The following is a 10,888-nucleotide window of genomic DNA, read 5'->3' as shown; positions in this document are numbered from 1 at the left end:
TGCCGCAGCATTACAATAGCCAAGACATGGAAGCAACCAAAAAGTCCATCAACAGATGAGTGGACAAAGAAGAACTGGTACATGTACACACGGAATATTAGCCAAGGAAAAAAAGGACACAATGCCATTTGCAGCACCGTAGATGAGTCTAGACGTAATCACACAACTTGTCGTACGTCAGAAAGAGAAAGACACATATCGTATGATATCACTTATAGGTGTTACCTATAAACTGATACCAGTGAAGATAACTCCACAGAGAAGGGCAACCACAGACTCATTAAACAAACTTATGGTTCACCAATGGAAATTTGTGAGGATTGGATACATGAGGATATTCGGGTTAACAGACATATACAAACACAGGTGAAATATAGAATCACCAAACACCTATGGAATACCAAGAGAAGACTACTCAACATTCTGTCATCACGTACATGGAAAAGGATCCCAGGAAGAATAGACATATGTTTATGTGTAAAAGAACCACATCTTGCACACCTAGAACAAGCCAAACATTGTAATCAAACTTGCTGTGATAAAAATAAAAATTAAATTAAAAATGCGAACAAGAAGTAGTGAGACATAAAGGGCTTTTTCCTGGCACATTCCATTCTAAATTACAACCTAGAACACGACTTCCATTGAGGCTCTGTTGCCCTAGTAACCAGATATGGTAAAGGACAACTGCTGCCACCTTGTGGGCGTTTCACACAACAGCAGCTTTAATCCCTGCGCTAATAGTCAGTGGATATTCAGAATAATTGAAGGCCTGTAAATCACACCTGCCCTGAAAACAAATCCTGGGGTTGTATATCGACCAAAAAATTCAAAAGACGTCCACATTTCAAACCGACAGTTTCAAGAGGCATAATTTATGCACATTTGGCTTCTGCTTCTTTTTCTGTCTTTCTTTTTTGTTCAAAATCGGGAATGGAACAAGGCTGAACATCAGGAATTAATAAAGACATGCAGATCCAGTGTACAAAAACGTTCACCTCTCAGCTGTCAGAATGATCATCAGCAAAAACAGTCTACAAAGAGTAAATGCTGAAGGGGTTTTAGAGAACTGCATACCCTTTAGCTGCTGGTGGGATGTAACCTGGTAACAGCCAGTAGTGAGAACAGAATGGAGGTGCGTTTAAGGGTAAACATGGAGCTACCATGTGATCTGGTAGGCCCACTCATGGGCCTATCACCTGAGTAGACCAGAATCAAAAAGACACAGGCTGGCAATCCTGCACTGCAGCAACATGTACCATAGCCAAGACCTGGAAGAATCCAAAATGTCCATCAACAGAAAAATGCACCAAGAAGAAGTCGTCCATGTACACAATGGAATATTAGCCATGAAAAAGCATGGAACAGTGCCGTTGGCACCACCATAGAAGCATCTACAGATAATCACCCAACATGAAGTAGGAAAGAAACCGAAAGACAGACATCCTATGACATCACTTATAGGTGTTACCTAAAAATTGATACCCATGAAATAATTTCCAAGAGAAGGACATGCATAGATTCACAAAACCAAATTATGTTTAACCAAATGGAAAGGAGTAAGGAATGTATGAATTAGGATATGGGGGTTAACAGACATATACTAATACCTATGAAATATAGAATCACGAAATACCTATGGAATACGCAGACAGGTCTACTCAACACTCTATAAAGACATCCACGGGAAAGGATCCAAAGAGGAATAGACAGATACATTGATAGGATGAACCAGAAACGGTACACCTAGGAGAATCTACATTTTTATCAAATTTGCTCTGATAATTAATAAAAATTAAATTTAAAAAACAAACAACAATTTAGGAGATATAAGCTCTTGGGGGTTTGCGCTGGCACATTCCACTCTAATTTGCAGCTTACTAACACGATCTCCAGGAAAGCTCTGTTGCCCAAAAACCCAGAGTTGGAAATGTAGAAATGCTGCCGCCTTGAGGCCGTTTCCCACAAGAGTGGCTTTAAACCCACAGCTAATGGTCACTTAACATTCACAGGGACTCAGGGCTGTAAAGGACACCTGCCCTAAATAATTGTGCGGAGGTAGGGAATGGCCAAACAAATTCAAAACTGGCAAATTTTCAAGGAGATAGTATGGAGGGGTAAGTTTGACTCACTCATTTTCAAAAAAGAGGAAAATGGATAAAAGCTCAACATGAGGAATTATATGACTCATGCAAATCTAACCTCCAAAAAGGTGTCAACTCACACGTGTCAACCACCATCAGCTAAAAGTCTATAAACAATAAATGCTGAAGGGGTTTCAGAGAACTGTGTACCCTCTAGCTGCAGGTGAGATGGAAAGTGGTAACAGCCAATAATGAGAACAGAAAGGAGCTGCGTTTAAATGAAAAAATTGAGCCACCATTCCATTCAGCAGGCCCACTGCTGAGCCTCTCACCCGAGAAATCCAGAGTCAAGAAGGCACAGGCTTCAACAGCTGCACTGCAGGACTTTTCACAATAGCCAAGACAAGGAAGCAACCAAAATGCCCATCACCAGATGAGTGGAAAAAGAAGTGGTCCATGTACAAAAAGGAATATTTGCCATGGGAAACAATGAAACACTGCTCTTTGAGGCACCACAGATGAGCCTAGAGATAATCACAGAACATGAGGTAAGTCGGAAAGCAAAAGACATATCCTATGATATCACTTATAGGCGTTATCTAACAACAGACACAAATGAACATATTTCCACAGAGAAAGACACTCACAGACTTAGAAAACAAACTATGCTTATCTAAAAGGAAAGGGGGGGAATGGAAAAATTAAGATTACGGTTACCATACGTGTACAAATACCTATTAAATACATATATCAAAAAGAACGACCATATAGCAAGGGAGGTCTATGGAACACTCTGCAACAATTTACATGGGAAGTGGATCTGTACATGAATATATATATATATATATATATATATATATGTTATGCACAAATGAACCAGATTGTGTACACCTAGGACAAACAATATTCTAATCATTACCCCGATTAAAAAAACTAAAACAACGAACAAGAAGTAATGTAACAGAAACTTATGGGGGTTTCTCCTGACACATTCCATTTTAATTTACAACCTAGGAACAGGACTTCCAGAAAGGCTCTGCTGCCCTAGTAACCAGATTGGGGAATGGAGAAATGCTGCCGCCTTGTGGCCGTTTCCCACAACAGCAGCTTTAAACCCAGTGCTAATGGTCACTAAATATTCACACTCATTACAATCCTGTGAATGACACCTACCCTCAGAAACAAACCTGGGGTCGAAAATTGACCCAAAAATTCAATTTTGAGGGCAACCTTTCAAGAAGACAATTTCAAGAGGTTAATTGCACTCTCCGTGTTTTGCATTTTTTCCTTAACAGAAATTTTAAAAGGTGTGGAAAAGTGAACATTAGGAATAATTAAAGACATGCAAATCCAAGTTACAAAAATCCGATCAGCTCACACCAGTCAGAATGGCCATCAGCAAAACTTCTGCAAACAATAAATGCTGAAGGGGTTGTGGAGAAATGCGTATCCTTGGTTCAACGTGGGACATGGTAAGAACCAGTAAGGAAAACACAGAGGAGGTGCCTTGAAAAGGTAAATACTGAGCTACCATTCAATCAAGCATACCCACTGCTGGGCCTATCGCCTGAGAGGATGAGAATCAAAAAGACACAGGCTGGGCTTCACTGGTGGCGCACTGGTTGAGAGTCCGCCACCGATGCAGGGGACACGGGTTCATGCCCCGGTGCGGGAAAATCCAACATGCCGTGGAGCGGCTTGTCCCGTGAGCTATGGCTGCTGGGCCTGCGCGTACAGAGCCTGTGCTCTCCAATGGGAGGGGCCACGGCAGTGTGAGGCCCACATACCACAAAAAAAAGAGACACAGGCTGGCAATCCTGCACTCTAGCAATATTTACCATAGCCAACACCTGGAAGCTACGAAAATGTCCATCAACAGAGGAATGCACAAAGAAGAAGTGGTCTACGTACAAAATAGAATATGACTCCAATAAAAAAATATAAATTCAATTTAGAAAACAAACATATGTAGGCAGACATCAGCTTTGGGGGTTTATCCGGGCACATTCCACTCTAATTTATAACCGAGGAACACCACTGCCAGGAAAGTCTGTTTCCCTAGTTACCAGATAGGGAAAAGCAGAAATGCTGCCACCCTCTGGCCGTTACCTGCAACAGCACCTTTAAAACCTGTGCTAAGGGTCACTTCATAGGCACCAGTACTGGAGGGCTGTAAATAAAACCTGCCCTCAAAATGTCTTGAGGGAGGTAATGGCCAAACTATTTCTTAATGTCACACATACTTCACAAAAACAATTTGAAGAGGTAAGGTGTACTCACGGTTTGAAGAAAAAAAGGACATGCCAGAAAGCTCAATTTCAAGGGATTATGAGACGCATGCAAATCCAGCCTCAAAGAGGTATCAGCTCACACTAGTCAGAATAAACATCAGCAAAAAAACTACAAACAATAAATGCTGAAGTTGTTGTGGAGTAGTGCATACCCCCTCAACTTTAAGTGGGACGTAACCTGGTAAGAGCCACTAATGAGAAGAGAATGGAGGTGCCTTTACAAGGTAAACATTTTGCTACCATATGATCCAGCAGGCCCACTCCTGGGCCTATAACCTAAGGACACAGAATTGGAAAGACACAGGCAGGCAAATGTGCATTGCCGCAGCATTACAATAGCCAAGACATGGAAGCAACCAAAAAGTCCATCAACAGATGAGTGGACAAAGAAGAACTGGTACATGTACACACGGAATATTAGCCAAGGAAAAAAAGGACACAATGCCATTTGCAGCACCGTAGATGAGTCTAGACGTAATCACACAACTTGTCGTACGTCAGAAAGAGAAAGACACATATCGTATGATATCACTTATAGGTGTTACCTATAAACTGATACCAGTGAAGATATCTCCACAGAGAAGGGCAACCACAGACTCATTAAACAAACTTATGGTTCACCAATGGAAATTTGTGAGGATTGGATACATGAGGATATTCGGGTTAACAGACATATACAAACACAGGTGAAATATAGAATCACCAAACACCTATGGAATACCAAGAGAAGACTACTCAACATTCTGTCATCACGTACATGGAAAAGGATCCCAGGAAGAATAGACATATGTTTATGTGTAAAAGAACCACATCTTGCACACCTAGAACAAGCCAAACATTGTAATCAAACTTGCTGTGATAAAAATAAAAATTAAATTAAAAATGCGAACAAGAAGTAGTGAGACATAAAGGGCTTTTTCCTGGCACATTCCATTCTAAATTACAACCTAGAACACGACTTCCATTGAGGCTCTGTTGCCCTAGTAACCAGATATGGTAAAGGACAACTGCTGCCACCTTGTGGGCGTTTCACACAACAGCCGCTTTAATCCCTGCGCTAATAGTCAGTGGATATTCAGAATAATTGAAGGCCTGTAAATCACACCTGCCCTGAAAACAAATCCTGGGGTTGTATATCGACCAAAAAATTCAAAAGACGTCCACATTTCAAACCGACAGTTTCAAGAGGCATAATTTATGCACATTTGGCTTCTGCTTCTTTTTCTGTCTTTCTTTTTTGTTCAAAATCGGGAATGGAACAAGGCTGAACATCAGGAATTAATAAAGACATGCAGATCCAGTGTACAAAAACGTTCACCTCTCAGCTGTCAGAATGATCATCAGCAAAAACAGTCTACAAAGAGTAAATGCTGAAGGGGTTTTAGAGAACTGCATACCCTTTAGCTGCTGGTGGGATGTAACCTGGTAACAGCCAGTAGTGAGAACAGAATGGAGGTGTGTTTAAGGGTAAACATGGAGCTACCATGTGATCTGGTGGGCCCACTCATGGGCCTATCACCTGAGTAGACCAGAATCAAAAAGACACAGGCTGGCAATCCTGCACTGCAGCAACATGTACCATAGCCAAGACCTGGAAGAATCCAAAATGTCCATCAACAGAAAAATGCACCAAGAAGAAGTCGTCCATGTACACAATGGAATATTAGCCATGAAAAAGCATGGAACAGTGCCGTTGGCACCACCATAGAAGCATCTACAGATAATCACCCAACATGAAGTAGGAAAGAAACCGAAAGACAGACATCCTATGACATCACTTATAGGTGTTACCTAAAAATTGATACCCATGAAATAATTTGCAAGAGAAGGACATGCATAGATTCAGAAAACCAAATTATGTTTAACCAAATGGAAAGGAGTAAGGAATGTATGAATTAGGATATGGGGGTTAACAGACATATACTAATACCTATGAAATATAGAATCACGAAATACCTATGGAATACGCAGACAGGTCTACTCAACACTCTATAAAGACATCCACGGGAAAGGATCCAAAGAGGAATAGACAGATACATTGATAGGATGAACCAGAAACGGTACACCTAGGAGAATCTACATTTTTATCAAATTTGCTCTGATAATTAATAAAAATTAAATTTAAAAAACAAACAACAATTTAGGAGATATAAGTTCTTGGGGGTTTGCGCTGGCACATTCCACTCTAATTTGCAGCTTACTAACACGATCTCCAGGAAAGCTCTGTTGCCCAAAAACCCAGAGTTGGAAATGTAGAAATGCTGCCGCCTTGAGGCCGTTTCCCACAAGAGTGGCTTTAAACCCACAGCTAATGGTCACTTAACATTCACAGGGACTCAGGGCTGTAAAGGACACCTGCCCTAAATAATTGTGCGGAGGTAGGGAATGGCCAAACAAATTCAAAACTGGCAAATTTTCAAGGAGATAGTATGGAGGGGTAAGTTGACTCACTCATTTTCAAAAAAGAGGAAAATGGATAAAAGCTCAACATGAGGAATTATATGACTCATGCAAATCTAACCTCCAAAAAGGTGTCAACTCACACGTGTCAACCACCATCAGCTAAAAGTCTATAAACAATAAATGCTGAAGGGGTTTCAGAGAACTGTGTACCCTCTAGCTGCAGGTGAGATGTAAAGTGGTAACAGCCAATAATGAGAACAGAAAGGAGCTGCGTTTAAATGAAAAAATTGAGCCACCATTCCATTCAGCAGGCCCACTGCTGAGCCTCTCACCCGAGAAATCCAGAGTCAAGAAGGCACAGGCTTCAACAGCTGCACTGCAGGACTTTTCACAATAGCCAAGACATGGAAGCAACCAAAATGCCCATCACCAGATGAGTGGAAAAAGAAGTGGTCCATGTACAAAAAGGAATATTTGCCATGGGAAACAATGAAACACTGCTCTTTGAGGCACCACAGATGAGCCTAGAGATAATCACAGAACATGAGGTAAGTCGGAAAGCAAAAGACATATCCTATGATATCACTTATAGGCGTTATCTAACAACGGACACAAATGAACATATTTCCACAGAGAAAGACACTCACAGACTTAGAAAACAAACTATGCTTATCTAAAAGGAAAGGGGGGGAATGGAAAAATTAAGATTACGGTTACCATACGTGTACAAATACCTATTAAATACATATATCAAAAAGAACGACCATATAGCAAGGGAGGTCTATGGAACACTCTGCAACAATTTACATGGGAAGTGGATCTGTACAGGAATATATATATATATATATATATATATATATATATATATATATATATATATGTTATGCACAAATGAACCAGATTGTGTACACCTAGGACAAACAATATTCTAATCATTACCCCGATTAAAAAAACTAAAACAACGAACAAGAAGTAATGTAACAGAAACTTATGGGGGTTTCTCCTGACACATTCCATTTTAATTTACAACCTAGGAACAGGACTTCCAGAAAGGCTCTGCTGCCCTAGTAACCAGATTGGGGAATGGAGAAATGCTGCCGCCTTGTGGCCGTTTCCCACAACAGCAGCTTTAAACCCAGTGCTAATGGTCACTAAATATTCACACTCATTACAATCCTGTGAATGACACCTACCCTCAGAAACAAACCTGGGGTCGAAAATTGACCCAAAAATTCAATTTTGAGGGCAACCTTTCAAGAAGACAATTTCAAGAGGTTAATTGCACTCTCCGTGTTTTGCATTTTTTCCTTAACAGAAATTTTAAAAGGTGTGGAAAAGTGAACATTAGGAATAATTAAAGACATGCAAATCCAAGTTACAAAAATCCGATCAGCTCACACCAGTCAGAATGGCCATCAGCAAAACTTCTGCAAACAATAAATGCTGAAGGGGTTGTGGAGAAATGCGTATCCTTGGTTCAACGTGGGACATGGTAAGAACCAGTAAGGAAAACACAGAGGAGGTGCCTTGAAAAGGTAAATACTGAGCTACCATTCAATCAAGCATACCCACTGCTGGGCCTATCGCCTGAGAGGATGAGAATCAAAAAGACACAGGCTGGGCTTCACTGGTGGCGCACTGGTTGAGAGTCCGCCACCGATGCAGGGGACACGGGTTCATGCCCCGGTGCGGGAAAATCCAACATGCCGTGGAGCGGTTTGTCCCGTGAGCTATGGCTGCTGGGCCTGCGCGTCCGGAGCCTGTGCTCTCCAATGGGAGGGGCCACGGCAGTGTGAGGCCCACATACCACAAAAAAAGAGACACAGGCTGGCAATCCTGCACTCTAGCAATATTTACCATAGCCAACACCTGGAAGCTACGAAAATGTCCATCAACAGAGGAATGCACAAAGAAGAAGTGGTCTATGTACAAAATAGAATATGACTCCAATAAAAAAATATAAATTCAATTTAGAAAACAAACATATGTAGGCAGACATCAGCTTTGGGGGTTTATCCGGGCACATTCCACTCTAATTCATAACCGAGGAACACCACTGCCAGGAAAGTCTGTTTCCCTAGTTACCAGATTGGGAAAAGCAGAAATGCTGCCGCCCTCTGGCCGTTACCTGCAACAGCACCTTTATAACCTGTGCTAAGGGTCACTTCATAGGCACCAGTACTGGAGGGCTGTAAATAAAACCTGCCCTCAAAATGTCTTGAGGGAGGTAATGGCCAAACTATTTCTTAATGTCACACATACTTCACAAAAACAATTTGAAGAGGTAAGGTGTACTCACGGTTTGAAGAAAAAAAGGACATGCCAGAAAGCTCAATTTCAAGGGATTATGAGACGCATGCAAATCCAGCCTCAAAGAGGTATCAGCTCACACTAGTCAGAATAAACATCAGCAAAAAAACTACAAACAATAAATGCTGAAGTTGTTGTGGAGTAGTGCATACCCCCTCAACTTTAAGTGGGACGTAACCTGGTAAGAGCCACTAATGAGAAGAGAATGGAGGTGCCTTTACAAGGTAAACATTTTGCTACCATATGATCCAGCAGGCCCACTCCTGGGCCTATAACCTAAGGACACAGAATTGGAAAGACACAGGCAGGCAAATGTGCATTGCCGCAGCATTACAATAGCCAAGACATGGAAGCAACCAAAAAGTCCATCAACAGATGAGTGGACAAAGAAGAACTGGTACATGTACACACGGAATATTAGCCAAGGAAAAAAAGGACACAATGCCATTTGCAGCACCGTAGATGAGTCTAGACGTAATCACACAACTTGTCGTACGTCAGAAAGAGAAAGACACATATCGTATGATATCACTTATAGGTGTTACCTATAAACTGATACCAGTGAAGATATCTCCACAGAGAAGGGCAACCACAGACTCATTAAACAAACTTATGGTTCACCAATGGAAATTTGTGAGGATTGGATACATGAGGATATTCGGGTTAACAGACATATACAAACACAGGTGAAATATAGAATCACCAAACACCTATGGAATACCAAGAGAAGACTACTCAACATTCTGTCATCACGTACATGGAAAAGGATCCCAGGAAGAATAGACATATGTTTATGTGTAAAAGAACCACATCTTGCACACCTAGAACAAGCCAAACATTGTAATCAAACTTGCTGTGATAAAAATAAAAATTAAATTAAAAATGCGAACAAGAAGTAGTGAGACATAAAGGGCTTTTTCCTGGCACATTCCATTCTAAATTACAACCTAGAACACGACTTCCATTGAGGCTCTGTTGCCCTAGTAACCAGATATGGTAAAGGACAACTGCTGCCACCTTGTGGGCGTTTCACACAACAGCCGCTTTAATCCCTGCGCTAATAGTCAGTGGATATTCAGAATAATTGAAGGCCTGTAAATCACACCTGCCCTGAAAACAAATCCTGGGGTTGTATATCGACCAAAAAATTCAAAAGACGTCCACATTTCAAACCGACAGTTTCAAGAGGCATAATTTATGCACATTTGGCTTCTGCTTCTTTTTCTGTCTTTCTTTTTTGTTCAAAATCGGGAATGGAACAAGGCTGAACATCAGGAATTAATAAAGACATGCAGATCCAGTGTACAAAAACGTTCACCTCTCAGCGGTCAGAATGATCATCAGCAAAAACAGTCTACAAAGAGTAAATGCTGAAGGGGTTTTAGAGAACTGCATACCCTTTAGCTGCTGGTGGGATGTAACCTGGTAACAGCCAGTAGTGAGAACAGAATGGAGGTGCGTTTAAGGGTAAACATGGAGCTACCATGTGATCTGGTGGGCCCACTCATGGGCCTATCACCTGAGTAGACCAGAATCAAAAAGACACAGGCTGGCAATCCTGCACTGCAGCAACATGTACCATAGCCAAGACCTGGAAGAATCCAAAATGTCCATCAACAGAAAAATGCACCAAGAAGAAGTCGTCCATGTACACAATGGAATATTAGCCATGAAAAAGCATGGAACAGTGCCGTTGGCACCACCATAGAAGCATCTACAGATAATCACCCAACATGAAGTAGGAAAGAAACCGAAAGACAGACATCCTATGACATCACTTATAGGTGTTACCTAAAAATT

Source organism: Mesoplodon densirostris, chromosome 7, assembly GCF_025265405.1.
Source record: "Mesoplodon densirostris isolate mMesDen1 chromosome 7, mMesDen1 primary haplotype, whole genome shotgun sequence".
Lineage (NCBI taxonomy): Eukaryota > Metazoa > Chordata > Mammalia > Artiodactyla > Ziphiidae > Mesoplodon > Mesoplodon densirostris.
This window is presented reverse-complemented; position numbering follows the sequence as displayed.